The following is a 15,518-nucleotide window of genomic DNA, read 5'->3' as shown; positions in this document are numbered from 1 at the left end:
ATTGTACTAACTGATTTCCCTTTGTTCCGAGCGCTATATCACTTTTAGACAAGAAACTAAAAATGGTTCTGAGATCCAAAATGCCATTCCCACGTATTTTGTCCCAAAACCAGTTGATTTTTGGTGAATTTCAGGAAAAAGGAGACACACACACACACACACACACATGACACTTGAATTAAAAAAAAATGTAATATTTTGCCACTTGCTATATACCATTCTCTTCAGAAAAAAATTAATTCCTTGAATCTTAACCTGTTTTTGGCAAATAGTTTGATGACTTTCAGAAAATCAAATGCAAAATCAAGTTTTCTCTTTCTGTTTTTACAGAGCAAAAAGTATTTGTTTTGTTAGATACTGTAATTTGAATAAATTTATTATGAGCAAATAATATTTAGGTTAACATTTATCTTTTGAATGTCTAGTTAAGCTTTTTGGTAAGAAAGTTCAAATTTCTTTTATTTCAACCATGACATAGGTCCACTACTGAGGTGACAATTTGATTTCCTTCCGTTACCGAAATACAACATCTCAATCAGTTCACCAAGAACCTGTGGGGTATGGAAAGTAATGTTTTTTTTTTAATGCAAAACAGAATTGTGTCCTTTGTCAAGGAGGTATAGTTAAAATTTTGATAGATATTTAATTTATATGGTTTTTAATGGTAACGGAAGGACAAAAAAATACGGTAACAGAAAGACATTTATCTATAAGCTGATGGAGGGTAATATTGTTACAAATTCGGTAGATAGTAATTATTTTTGTGATTAATTTGCCTAAATTTGGCGTTTACTAAATTATCTGTCATCTAAAATTATTGTAGTAACGCAACCTGTTAACAGTTTCTTGTAATGAATAGACAGCCCCTACACATTTGGCTAAAGTATATGGACTCCTATTTTTCACTGATAAAATTTATGAAGGAAAAGAAATAAAATAACATTCCACGATTTTCGAGAAGCATTTGGAATCTTGTGGAATATTTGAGAGCTCTCTTTTCGGTGTGTATAAAAGGCCGTTACGCATGATAAAAAGTTTCAGTTTCGAGTTAGTTTTTGCTTGTGAATCGTTGCAGCGGAAAGCTGGAGAGCATTTATTGCTCTGTTTTGTGAAGCCTTTTGAGCTGTATTTTTGCGTATTTGGAAGTAAATACGTGTGTAACCGTTGAGTTTACGGTGTTGAGAGATATTTGCTTAATTGCTGGTGATTAATTTAGCAGTAGTTGACGATCTTTCCTGTACATAGTGTAAATAAATTTCCTGTATTTTTCTCACGAACTGTGTCGTCCTTTCAAGAAAGTGGAAGTCGCACCGGATCCGTTACAATATTTAAGAATGCTAGTTGCAAACAAACTATTGTTTAAAGTTAGTAGTCAAGTTTAGTAGTTATTTAAAAAATAAACTTTTATTCAAATTTTTACAAAAATGTTTTGTGATTTTATTTCTTCAATTGTATGTGATAAAAATCATGAAAACTACCTAAAAATACCTAAGCATGTGAAAATCATTTTGGAATGACATGTTTGTGATATGACAAGGCAATTCAAGCAGAAACATTTGCTTACAAACTTGAAATTCATATTGTAACAACACAATATTGAAACTACTTTCAGATTTGAAGTCACAAGTGACAGGAAAGAAATGTTGAGTGCACTGGTTCAACTGTTAAACGTACTAAGAAAAGATCAGTAAATTTAAAGATCAACTTTCACAAAGATGGAGTAATATCCATTCTCATCCTGACACACAAAATATGTACTATTTGAACCCTGTAACAAGTTATGTTATTGAATATAGTAAGTACTTCAACAAATCGAAGGAGATTTCACTTCAAACTGAACAGACTGAGGACAGTTTTAAATAATGTTAAAAATGAAGATACAACTGAATAAAAAACACCAAATCATAAAGAACATGACAAATAACTCATTAACGTTTGGACAAGTTTTGTTAGTTGGATAGAAGGGAAATAAATTAACAAAGGGCAATATTGGACAGGTACTTCATATAGAAGATAAAGGAATAGAAATAGCTTTTGTTTGAGAATGCATAATAATGTGGGAATGGTCTTTGTATTTCCTGAAAAAGAAGGTAAATGTTCTATGGAATCTGATAAAATTATTGAGTATTTAAAGAATTCAAAACTGTAACAGATGGCTCAGGTATTAGATATCATTGTTTCGGACTGCTGTATTAACTGAATAAATGTTTTTTAGTTGAAATTTACCAAGTTTAATTGCTTTGGACTTCTTTTCCTTCCGTCACTGTCCTTCCGTTACCCTTAACAAATGCATAATTTATATGCTTAAAATAATAATTTTTTAAAACTACAGGTAAAATTGTAATGATTGAACACTCCCGTATGTGCTCTAATTTTTGTACAATTTTCGCTCTTATAGTTTAGCTGAACTTTTGGGGAGAACACGATAGCGTGAAAATCATGTCGTAAAAATGCCTTCCGTTAACGTTTTTTAAATTTGATTTTTAAAAAAGTTACTAAAGAGAATTTCTTGGCTTTGACTTTTTTAGCAACTTACTATGATGTGTAGAAAAGTCTATGCGTCAGTTTTTGAAAAAATATGTATTTTGATATGGTCACAGACAGAAATTCATCGATTTTTTTTTTGTAAAAACCGTCCTTTCGTTACCGCTGGAATTCACCTTTTATCTTTCCGGGTTTAGAAATTTGTGCATTAGATGAAAGAATGACATTGATAACGAAGGTAATTCACCATTGGTTGAAAATAAAATCTTGGTAAAAATTTATTTGTTTGAAAAATCATTAATTTCCGGTCACCTTATTATCACCCGGTCACCCTGTAATCGCATTATGAATGCAAGGAAAAAGCATGATGATCTTATGAATAAATATTAAAAGTAAGGGAAACATCCATCAAAAATTAATAGAATACGATATTTACTTAAAATTGTTGATCAAGCGAAGTATCTTTCATAGAAACTAAAATTCAATTTTTAAAATTTATCCATTAAAGACACAAAGAAAAGTTTTGCTATAAAGAGAAAGAAATGAATCATTAATGTGGAAACTTTCAATGATGTATACGCATACAAAGTAATAGATTTCGATCTTACTTCATATTAAAATCTCTTTCCCCTCATAATATCACCATTTTGGATCTTGTTATGATAAGAATTTGCATGTAAGGTTTATCTGAATGAGTTTTTAAAACAATGTATTACGTTCTTTACCGACCCTGAACTTTAAAATGAGGGAATAACTCAACCATTTGCTGTTATATAAAAGGATAAGTTTTGCGCACAACGGAATGTGCTGCACTAAAGTAATATAATAATAGAAAAACATATACTCAATATATTTGCACGGGTGTGTTATATATATATTTCAAAGGTTTATCTGAGTAAGTTTTTAAACAAAGTACTATTACGTTCGTTATTGACCCTGAACTTTAAAAAGAAAGAGTAATAAGTAATAAGTAATTCAACATTTGCTTTTAGATAAAAGGATAAGTTTTGCGTAAAACGAAATGTGCTGAACAAAAGTAATATAATAGTAGTAATAATATGATCAATATATTTATACGGGCATGACATTTTTACACAGACGTATGTATGTATGTATATATATATGTATATCTATCTATCTATCTATCTATCTATCTATCTATCTATCTATCTATCTATCTATCTATCTATATACAGTGGAGCCTCCATATATCGAACTTCCACATATCGAAGTTTTCTATATATCAAAATCCCATCAAATTTCAATGTTCGTTACATAGAAAAATTGTTTCTATATATCGAAAAAATCTCTATATATCGAAATTTTTTTCAAGACATTTGTAGTTTTTTTTTTTTTTCACTTTAGACTGTTTGACTCATTAAAAATGAAGGTTAGGGGAAAAAATTATGTTTACTAAAGGTTGCTAAGAAACTCATAAGAAATCTGGGTGTGTAGATAGGTCGTTGTTCCGTTCTGGAGTTCTTAAATTCCCTCAAGTGTATTTCAAATTTTAGTTGTAACCACTAATACTGTAAAATCAGTTTCAAGTTATCCTTTTTGTCTGTTGATTATCATTCCTAGTCTTTTTAGCTTCAGTAAAAATCATTCATGTTAAGTAGATCGATTTTTTACTTTTCTCTCGATTACATTGTCAAAACGAAAATCCCCTCATGTTGCTAATCAAGTTGAACTGCCGAAGAATGAGGATGTATGAAGGCACAAAAATGTTCATTTTTCAGTTATTAACTTTCGTTTAATCTGATGCTCGTATAAATTAAAAATTTGGTTTCATGCACGTAAATTAGCTTTAATTTTTATGTTTTAGGAGATTTTTATGATAAAATACGATCGTTTCTATATATCGAATTTAATATATGTCGATTTTTTTTCCGGCAATTTGCTACTTCGATATATGGAGGTCCTACTGTATATATATATGTATTAGGGATGCGTCGTTCATGAACGAATATGGTCAAAAAGAACGAATCCTTAAAATGAACGGATCCGTTCGTTCATCTAAAAAATGAACGACCGTTCTTTTGAACGGTGAGCAGTTTGGAAACTTGCATTGATGCACTTGTGATAAAATCGCATTTTCTTTCTTTCAAATACATTCATCTGCAAAATTTTAACTCATTAATCAATCTGAAATTTCCTTTTTCTCAGTGCAGTACAATATATTCAGTTCGAACATTTTTAATTTCTGCTTTATTCATCTTTTTTTTTTTTAGTTTTGCAGTTCTTCAATTGCAAGTTTCCCATGTATCCATTAGTAATGTTTTGTCTAACTTGCTTGGTTCTTCTCACACTTTCTGTCGCGAAAATTATTTCCAAAAGTACCTTTTTTCACTTTTCTGGTGATCCTTTTGTCTTCTATAAAATCCATCCTAGCAACAACATCTATATTGATTTGACTTCATTTTTAACTTGCTTGGCGACTTCCAAGTTGCTTAATTTTACATTCGATTTCCATTATCCAGAGGTTTTAAATAAGGATTTTTACTGTCTAATTTTCCCCCCATTTAAAAAATTGTTGAGTGTGTTTTTTTTTTCCTGTTCTCATTGGTACTGTGGAAAAGTTTTGAAGCTTTCTAATATTTAGGTGAGCCTTTTCTTTTTTAAATTAAATTATCTGGTACTCCGGCTGAGCTAACAATTTATTTGTTGTTACTTTTTTCGTTATACCTATTGGTAATGCTATATGTATATATACAGTAGTGTAGCTGGAAAACAATATTTGAAAGACCGCACCTCTTTCTTTTGGGTAGATGTCATGGTTGGCAGATGTTTGTTTTGGGGTCAAAAAAGGTCAGTTTCGACACCTTACGCCAATTCTTTTTTGTAAAAAACAGTCGTTTTATGATTATATTATTTTTGTTGAGTTTATGTTATTTAAGGTACATAGTTTTAATGAACAATTCTTTATTCTCGTGTTTAATATTGTAGCCTGTTTCTTTCTTTTTTTTTTCTTTTCTGACGCTCTCTCTGTTATTTATTTCATGATTTACATTTTTTAAAAAATATAACCTAAAGTACAGATTAAAATTTTTTTGTTTTATTTTCACCTGCAACCATACTACGCTTGGAGATATGATATTTCTATTTAGAGCTAGTGCAGTCTTTCACGTAAGTTCAATTTTGCAAATTTTCCACCGTAACAAACGGTTTATTTTTTTATATAAAAAATTTAATAATTTAATTTTGTGACGTGCCGAAACAGAACCTGCGATTTTTGGAATGGAAAACATATCTTACCATTCGGCAACTGAGAAATATCTTACAAAATGAACTTTAATTTCTTTATACATCTCAACCAGAATAAAGTTTTTTTTTTAAATTCATTTTTCATAGCCATATTTTCCTACTTTAGATAATTTCGGGTATTTTTCCTTCAAAGAATGTTGCTGATTTAATGAAACATTTCGAATGTACGTGAGTATGTCGTGCAAAGAGATCGCTTGTGACTTTTTAAATGAACGAAGTCGTTCAAATGAACGAGTTAAATGAACGGTCATCTGATGAATATATATATATATTGCACTTTATATTCTGAATTTTAAACTTAGGCTTTTTATCTCTATATATTTAAATACAAGGAACCATTATTACCATAATATAATGTAGGGTTGGTTGGGGGAAGTGGGTCACTGGGGTAAGTTTGTCACCCCCCCCCCTAAAACTGAAATACAGATAAATTTTTCAAACATTTTTGCACTGATCACGTTAAATTTCATCGCAGTGATTGGTTTTGCAAATATTTGGGCTTCCTGGAATTTGTTTTCTAGGTCATAACACTTAGTCAAAAAAATTTCTGAAAAAGAATTTTTTGCGAATTCAAGCATCATTTTTCAAAAAAGTGTTTCCAGGTTAGTTTTTATTATTTTTTTATGATAGTTATTTTTTTACGTATAGTTTAACTTAAAGTTCATACATAAGCAAGAGTTTTTGTATAAAATGTTATCAATAAGTGTTTCAGAGGAGGGGTCCCACTTACCCCGTACATCTTTGCTATAGGGGGTAAGTGGGTCCGCCTACAATAATGGGGATTTCAAAAACAAAAGCAACTCAGATTAAATATTTGTATTCGAGAAATACAAGACAACTATGATGACCTAGTAGGAGATGATAGTTCAGCTACAAAAACTGCTACAGCTGGTAATTATGCGTTTATTAAACTTACATCAAAGTAAACCATAAAGTAGATCTAATGGTGGAAGTTCATGATATAAATCAGAAAATACTGTTGAATTTGCAAGAACGAATTGAAATATTGACACTTTTTATTGGCGTGGGCAGTGATGTTGGAATAATTTCTGAAGATGAAGTAATAATGGTTCTTTCTTAGCCCCAACTTTACATAGACGCAGTCATTTAGTGTTTCCAATTTCTTTTTTTAACTTATAGTTTTGGCTAATTGACCAAAATTGGTCTTAATCAACGTTGATACGTTCATTAAACTTACCTTTATATGTAAAAGCAAAATATATACATATAGGCTTTTAGTAAATTTCACAATTGAAATTGTTTTGTTTTTTGTTTTAAAATTTTCCGTGATCCAGATTTAAAAGACAGTAAATATCTCATAAATGGACACATTTACAAAAAAATAATTCACACTAAAAATTTACATATATATCTTGTAAGACCCCCTAACCCCTTTTTTTAGATATGCTTCATTTAAATTTAAATAAAAGGGGGGTGACCCATTTACCGTTACTATGGGGTAATTGGGACACCCATCCGATTTTTTACAAAATATTATCGTTAAGAATATCTTTACTATTATTTTAGAAAATAATTATGAACTTTTTTTAATTAATGATGTCCAAGATAAAATGAGACAATTGAGTTTCAGTTTTTTTGTTTCTAAACTTTTGTATAAGGTTTCAAAAAAGATCTATTCTCAAAAGGGGTCCCACTTACCCCAACCAACCCTATCAGTTTTCTAAAACAATTTTTTGAATAAAAAAAATATTCGTATGTGTTACTGATGTCACGTCATGGTCCCACCCGCAACACGTACAAATTATTAGTTTTTACGCATAATGTTTTTATTTCTTACATACTTCAGTTATAACATACTAAAGCACTGTAATAATTTAAAAGAAATAACGAATTTAAAAATTAATTACTTTTTTTTTTTTTGAAAATCTTACACAAATTTAAGTCGTTAAAGAGCAAGATTTCTAAAAGTTTCACGAAAATCGTAAATGGTCTAGTTGAATGCCTTGGTGGTTTAACACGGAATGACTGAGAAAAACGGTACAAATGCTTCCCTGATTTTTGCAAGCCTAACCTGACAGCACTGTGAAGGCTGCGCAGACCTAATCATAGCGTTACGACGCTGCCAGGTTAGGTTTGCTCCAACTATAGTGTTATATGCTACGAATGCTGTAAAATGAAATAGGAGATTGGTTGTCCTCTTCTGAAAGTCTGAACTTTTTTCTATGACATCCAAAAGAAAAATTTTAAAGAAAGCAAACTTTAGAGAATATGAGAATTTGGGAAACGAAATTTCGCTATTGTCTTCGATTTGTTTAGTGTCTGACCTCTCTCCCCAAAATGTTTGATGTGTTAATGTGTATTCTTTGTATTACACATGATTGAAGACATACAACCGACGCACATTTCATGCAAAAGTGTTTTCCATATATGCATATCTATTGGGGCTTGACCGATGGCAATTTTTGGTCGATGGCCCGATGCCGATTGTTGGCCGATTGTACAAAGTCGGCCGATAGCCGATTATTTTTTGTTTCAAATGGCCGATGGCCGATGGAAACACTTTACTAAAGACGACGGAAATGTAGGCTTCAAACATTTTTAAATCATTCAGTACCGATGGCAAGTCATATTTAAAAATAAAATATATCAATGGATAAATGACTATGATGGCTGAATAGGAGCTTCTGATATATTTATATATATCTCTCTTTTTTTTAATGAAAATATTATGTCGGAAGTCAAAGGAAAGTAGAGAGAAACACATGAGCCGTAGGAATGTGTTTCTAACAAAAGAAAAGATAAAAGAGAAAGAGAGAGAAGGATTTAAAGAATAGTGAAAAGTCATACAATCCCTTCTTTTAACATTACCACAATTGCTTACAATTGCGTTTTTAAGATTTCTGCTTTGAAGAACTTACTGTGGAGGGAGCACCCCACTAACATCTTCAAAGATCCTCTAAAACTGCGTTTATAGAACTTCAATTTCCAAAAATCGCAGCTGACGAGTGCGTGAACGGAAATCCCATCCTCCGCTTTCGCTATCAATGCTGGGACTTACAAGCGTATATTTAAGACGATTTGAAAGGATTTTTTGGGAAGGGCACCTTCTGAATTTCTCCCGCCCCCAACACTACTGAAAAGCGTTGTAATCTTCTTTTCAGAACTTCAATTCTTTTAAACCTCAGTTGAAGAGACTCTAAATCATCATCAAATGTCATCATCAAACAGCAACATAAGTTTAAGAATTGTTTTGGAAAAAAAATTACATGCGAGTCTCTCAAACGTACCCAGATTCAATTTCTTCTTTCAAAGAAAATGGAGCTACGTAAGGCAAACAAGCTATAGTGTGACTCTGATCAGTCGCGCCATATCCTTGATCAAGTTTATTTCTTTTTGGGGAGTTCAGTGAAAGAGGAGCATGTTATTGGCACGAATTTGAGTTGGAATACATTCGCAAAACTACTACAAAGGTGACCCTAATTAACTCAGTGCCAACACTCTTCTCAATTACCCTGAAAAGAAGTAAACATTGTCAAGGTCACGGCTCTATCTATCAAAGCCACACTATACATTTTCCTCACATAGATCCATTTTCTTGAAATGAAGATGTCTCATTACCCATTAACACACACGTTCATTCGAATTTGTGGCATTCTTTTTCGTCGTTTTTAAAGTTGATTTTTTATACAGGGTGTTCCGTTTTAACCTGCAAGATCTTTATTTTTGCAACCGTTAGTTCTAGATGTATACTTCCAATTGCAAAAAAGGTTCAAAATCAGATGCAGAGTTAAGGTATTAAAAGTTTGAAGTAAAAATAAAAATAAGTCAAAAAATACAAAATTTAACTTTTTATACGGGCCCCATGTTCCTTAACATATATTTAGGGAAATAATCTCTATTGAAAAACAATTCCAGCACAAAAAGTTTGAAATTAGTACGACCAATATAAAACGCAGCGTTTTGTGACTTAGACCACTTTCCACTCGCCGTCAATAACACCTTTTGGGGGAAAATATAGCAGTTAACATGTGTTTTAAAGTATACGTGTGAATAGAGTGTGGTTTTTTAAATTGTTCGAGGTTTTGTCGTGTGTTTCTGCGTGTCACGACATAACATTTGCATTTATTTTTGAATAGCAATGAAAAATAGAAACACCTTGTTTTTCTTACTCAGACGACCTGTTATTCTTCTGAAAGGGCGGTAAGTTCCAATCTCACCTTTTGTATGGTCCCTTAAAACTTTCAACTGGAATATCTCCCTGAGTTTTGGTAGCACAAATGTCAAGTTTTTTGTGTTAGTAATATCTTTAAATGGAGATTATTTGAATAAATATAAGTTAGGGGACGTGAAGCCCGTATAAAAAGTTAAATTTCGTATTTTTTGACTCATTTTTATTTTTGCTTCAAACTTTCAATACCTTAACTCTGCATCTGATTTTGAACATTTTTGCCCTTGGAAGTATACACCTAGGACTAACGATTGCGAAAATGAAGGTCTTGCAGGTTAGAACGGAGCACCTGTATAATTGTATCGGAGTCTTTTTTCTTTACCGTTTTGAAATTTATTTGCTTAACACCAACTTTGTACATTTAATTTCTCTTTATTTTTTCCTCGCAATTTGATGTTGGTGCCCTCCTTTCAAAATCAGTGCTGGAAAAAAGACAATATATGTATATTTTAAGAACGATTACTGTAACGCCATTGCGGTTAGGCTGTGTGGATTTACAACTTGACTAAGATTTATATGCTTAAAATACACCATCAGCCCAGTTATTCCATCCGAGAACTGCAGTTTCGTGCTTTTTAGCACTCATCAGCCATCCAAGGATTGCAGTTTCGTGCTTTTTAGCATTCATCAGCCTGGAATAGGAATTCCTATTCCGGGCTGATGAGTTCTAAGAAGTACGAAACTGCAGTCCTCGGATGAAATAACTGAGCTGGCGTTGTATTTTAAGTATTTCTGCCTTAGCCATGGCTTAGGGCGGTAACTTACTACAAAATAAGATTTATATGTACGAGAGCTTAGTATTAACAACGGTAACAATTTTTTAAGTTCTACTTTCTCTCAACTAAGGTTCGATAGACTTCATTTGTGGTTAGTTTGATCAATAAGTGAAATGATGACGAAATTTGTGACTCGTAAAGAAGGGCTCAACAAATTTTTATCAAAAATTGCCCTCACTTAACGGATCCATTTTCTGGATCCCATCTCTAAATTTTTACAAGTAAAGCCAAAATTTACAAAAAATTGAATAATAATAGTAGAAAAAAGCTGCGTCGGCCGGGAGTCGAACCCGGGTCAACTGCTTGGAAGGCAGCTATGCTAACCGTTATACCACCGACGCTTCGCGTGGAAACAAAACCGAAACTATCTTCGAGACGTGAAATAGGTCACAAACGCTTCTTCTGTCCGAGTTAGTAAATGCGTTGAAAAATTTCTCAAAACGATCTTGCGACAGGAAAAAAAAAAATTTCGTCGAGCAATACTTTGTCAACGTCAGTTAAGGTTAATCAAGCCTAAGCGTAGTTATCGCATTAGTCACAACACTTGTAAATGGTTAATCTGCAGTTATGCCAGTAATTTATTAGTGTACTGTGCAGAAGTAAATGGTTATTACAAATATTCAGATGCACAAATAAGTAACGAAGTTTTCTTGCGTGAATATATCATTAAATTTTGCATTTAAAAAAAAGAGAGAGAGAATGCTTGAATGAAATAAAGGCGATATTGTTGTTGCAGTGGTGCTACACAGCGATCTACTAGGAGTGGGTTCAGTGCTCATGATTTCGTTGATTCATAGTTTATTTCTGAGGCTATTTTAGTTGGACGGATATTTAATTACTCAAAAGTCTATTTATTTGCGATTATATAATTAGTTATTTTTTTTCCTCTTGAGTTCTTTCCATTTTCAGTGCTATTTCTCGAATAAATTTAATTTTTTTAAATATATTTTATATGTTTTCATACATTTTATCTTTTACTCTGTTTTAGAGACTTAAAACCACTAGGCTCTGAATCCGAAACTTTTCTATTCTAGTGTCTCTGTTTTAAGGCTTTGAAGCAATGCCACGCATTTGCTTCACTTTCGGATGCTACGGGAAAATAACCTCCCAATCAATTAACTGAAATAGAATATTACAATCATGCTCTAAGGAAATCAAAACGTCTTTGGAGTCTACCTTGTAATGATGCTTAGTCTTCTTGACAGTTAATTTAGCCCTGTCTGTTATTCATGTTAACTTAGACAGGTTGTTGGAACATAACTCTGCTGGAGCAAAAAAAATGACGTGCATCGGCCGGGAATCGAACCCGGGCCGCCCGCGTGGCAGGCGAGCATTCTACCACTGAACCACCGATGCGACAGAATCAATAACGTTTTCACAAATGGGCTACCCAAGGTCCATTGATCACGGTCGTATCTAGGTTGATAAATAGGTAAGGAGACTTTCTTGTATTGCAGTATAGCTAAGTTTCAGTATATTGAGTTCCGCCGCCGTTTTTCTAGTTCAAACATAAGTTTGCAGATTTGCAATCACAGTGTTGCAGTGGTTAGAAGTAGCGCGCTACAAGTAGCGACGCTGCTGTAGTAGTTACATTTTTTAGTAGTTTGTAGTGTAACTTACAAATTTTTAAAACAAGTAGTGTAGCGAGCAGTTCGGTACAAAAAATAGTAGTTTGTAGCGATTTCTGGAAACTACTTTTATATAAACTGAAAAAAAAAAAAAAAAAAATTCAAGGTTCAAATGACTGGTGCAAATTTTACACAAGTACATCAACGGATGAAATGAGAAATAAGATTCATAAAAATACGAGCGAACCTCAGGCATATAATTTTGACGCCATACGTTCTATCTTTTTTACACCATTAGTTTGTTTGCCATCGTTTCCTTTTTTTTTTTTCATATTTCACCAATATTTCTATTGAATAGAGCTTGGCTTAAAAAGAAGAATATATGAATTAGCGATAACCGCCAATTTAGTAACTCCTTTGTTTCTTCTGGCTGTGGGTGAACATTTTAGATTTCAGAGATTATTGTTCCAATAGTGTAAAAGCATTCATTTTAGCGAAAATTACTGATTCCATTTATCGATGATTTCGCGAGGAAAAATTTCGTGAATTTTGTATACACCGAAAGTTGGAAAACAGAAATGTTTCTCGAGGCTCTAATTATCGTGATTACGACGGGCACGCGAAAATCACGAACATAAAAGTCTCGTGAAAATAAGTGCTTTTACAGTATTCACCAAATAAAAAAATGTTGTAGTAGAAATGCTGTAAATGTTGATAGAAATGTTGCAGAAGAGGATGATATTGAACTGCCCTCTGGCTGGCTTATACAATAAATACGAGCATTACAGTATTGTATATAAGAGTATGATAACGGACATGTTTGGAAGAAAAAAAGAAAAAGAAATAATAGTAATATTAATAATTAATTAATCCCTAGTATCCATGTTTATATGAGCTAATTTATCAATCTAAACCTTTTTTCGTTCAATTCTCTAACGTTGTGTGTGCGTATTAATGTGCCCCAAAAAAATCGAACGTTGATTTTTCAAGTTGCGCACACCGTCTTATATTTTTCCTTTTACGTCAAAACAATTTTTAAGAAAGTTTGATATAATTTGAACAACGGCAATCAGTGCCGACTTCCGTCTGAAAGTGTGAACCCGCGCTTGTAGGGCTAGGCCAATTATAAAAAAAAAAAGAAACTCTCTTTAGAAATTCGAAATTTCTGTTGATAAAACGTTGTATCTGTACCCCACATGCACCACAAAAACTTCAAATTTAAAAACATTTAGGTATCCCACACTTGACCTAAAATTAATAAATTTATTCAAAAAATATATTTTTTTCCGATTCTTTTAAAAATATAAGGTAAATTTTGCAAAATTATAAAAGCTGAAAAGAATAAATAGTAAAGTAGGCAATTAGCGTTAAATAGAAACTTTTGCTCTCCTGCAATATTTAAGTCTCCCACATTGTACTCAAAGATTTGGAATTAATATATATTTTTTTGTTATTGCAAATGTTGATCTGAAAATGTGTTTGCAAAAAAATTTTTAACTTCATATATATATATACATATTTGAATTTATATGTTTTTTTTTAAAGATAAATAGAAAAAAAAATCAATTTTTGAAGAAAGTTATAAAATTTCGGCCAAGTGTGCATCTTTGGCCACAAATAACTAAATTTTTTTTAGAAATTTGAATAAATGTTTTTCTGGTACATGTGGGGTGTGGGGTAAAGGGGCAACGTTTTATCAAAAAAAATTTCGACACTCCAAAAAAAGTTTTTTTTTTGGATCTGGCCTAGCATACAAGTGCTGGTTTACACTTTCAGATGCAAGTCGGCACGGGTTGCCGTTGTTCAAATTATATGAAACTTTTTTTCACAACACATGTTTTACATAAGAGGAAAAATATAAGAGAGTATGTGACTTAAAAAATCGACTTTCATTTTTGGTGGGGCACCCTAGTGTGTATGTATGCTCTTTATTTACTTATTTTTTAATAGCAAAGTAGAGACTACATTTCAGAAGTAGTTTGTAGTTGTTACATTTTAAAAAAAGTAGTTGTAGCTGTAGTTAACTACATATGTAACAAAGTAGTTGTAGTTGTAGTTTGCTACAAAAAAAATGTAGTTTTTCCAACCACTGCACAGTTGTAATAAAAAGGTGTTTGTTCATGTTTGCACTAGAGTGAGGAAAGACTTTGTTTTTATGTGGTTTGGACAACCTCGAGAAGACAGCTGTCACGTACGCTGCATTCTAATGAAGTATTATAAGAAGATTGAGAGTGCATTGAGCGTGCAGGACCCGATCATGCAAAAGTGGTGCCCAGGTGCTGGTAAAATTTGAGGCCCCTCACACGAGATAATCCGGACATTTTCAAAGTAGTAACCGCATTTCTAACCCTTAAATACTGCCCTACCCCAACCCTTTAGATTCGGAGAGAGAGAGAGACTTAAAAGATTAAAATATTCCATCATGAATTGCTAATTAATAAAATCCTTGAAAAATCTATATTTTCAATCCAAATGCCGATGCTTAACTTATTTTTTGAATTCAAGAATCTTTATTTCATATTATGAAAGGTCATAAACATTTACCTTTATTTTATGTTCAAAAGGAAATGAACACAAATAACAGCTCTGCTTTAATCCTGAAGGAGCACTAATCCTTAAGCAATCTGATTTGCTGAAATCAATCTGCTTAAGCAGCATTGCAAATAAAGCTGAAGGAAAAAGATTTCCTTTTCCAAGGAAAAAAAAAGTCTCTCAGCATTTAGAAAATTAGTTGGATTTCGACAAGACGCACATAATGAACTTGACCTCAATCAATCAATCCTTAAACCTGAACCGAATTATCTTTACATTTTACATGCTACATCCACATGTAGACACTAATGCTGCGTCACAGTGATTAGTATCAATGACATTTTTGAATGCTTTCAACTCAAATGTAAATAAGTAGCTGTAAACTTTTTTTAAACATTCGTCAAGGACTACCACGCAATTGAATGATTTAAGTAGATGACAATAATTAGAGAAAACTTGATGCTTTGTATAGTTTTTTTTCCCTAGCATAATTGAGATGGAACGCATGATTTTGAGCAACAATTACAGATGAAAACATTTTCAAGATTCCTTTTCAGTTTTTACCTGGAACGCCACTGACAAGGACATTTAACGACATAAGATAAAATATCGATTTTCTGAAAATAAGCGGTGTTTTTGCTGATCTATTTATCCGCTATTAATTCAATTATTTAAACTCAGTTTTATCCAGGACCGCAGAGTTCG

General features: G+C 32.3%; 1 protein-coding gene and 2 non-coding genes across 3 annotated transcripts in view; all 3 read right to left on the bottom strand.

The window, feature by feature from the left end:
• LOC129226068 (equilibrative nucleobase transporter 1-like) overlaps positions 1–15,518 on the bottom strand; it is a 130,865-nt gene that overhangs the window by 36,558 nt on the left and 78,789 nt on the right. The window lies entirely within an intron of this gene.
• Trnag-ucc (transfer RNA glycine (anticodon UCC)) lies at positions 10,983–11,054 on the bottom strand. The gene has a single exon. It is a non-coding gene; the product is annotated as a tRNA-Gly (tRNA).
• Trnag-gcc (transfer RNA glycine (anticodon GCC)) lies at positions 11,999–12,069 on the bottom strand. The gene has a single exon. It is a non-coding gene; the product is annotated as a tRNA-Gly (tRNA).

The sequence above is a fragment of the Uloborus diversus genome, chromosome 7 (genome assembly GCF_026930045.1).
Source record: "Uloborus diversus isolate 005 chromosome 7, Udiv.v.3.1, whole genome shotgun sequence".
NCBI classification, from domain to species: Eukaryota; Metazoa; Arthropoda; class Arachnida; order Araneae; family Uloboridae; genus Uloborus; species Uloborus diversus.
The sequence above is the reverse complement of the archived record's forward strand: the minus strand, read 5'-3'. Positions and strand labels throughout refer to the sequence as shown.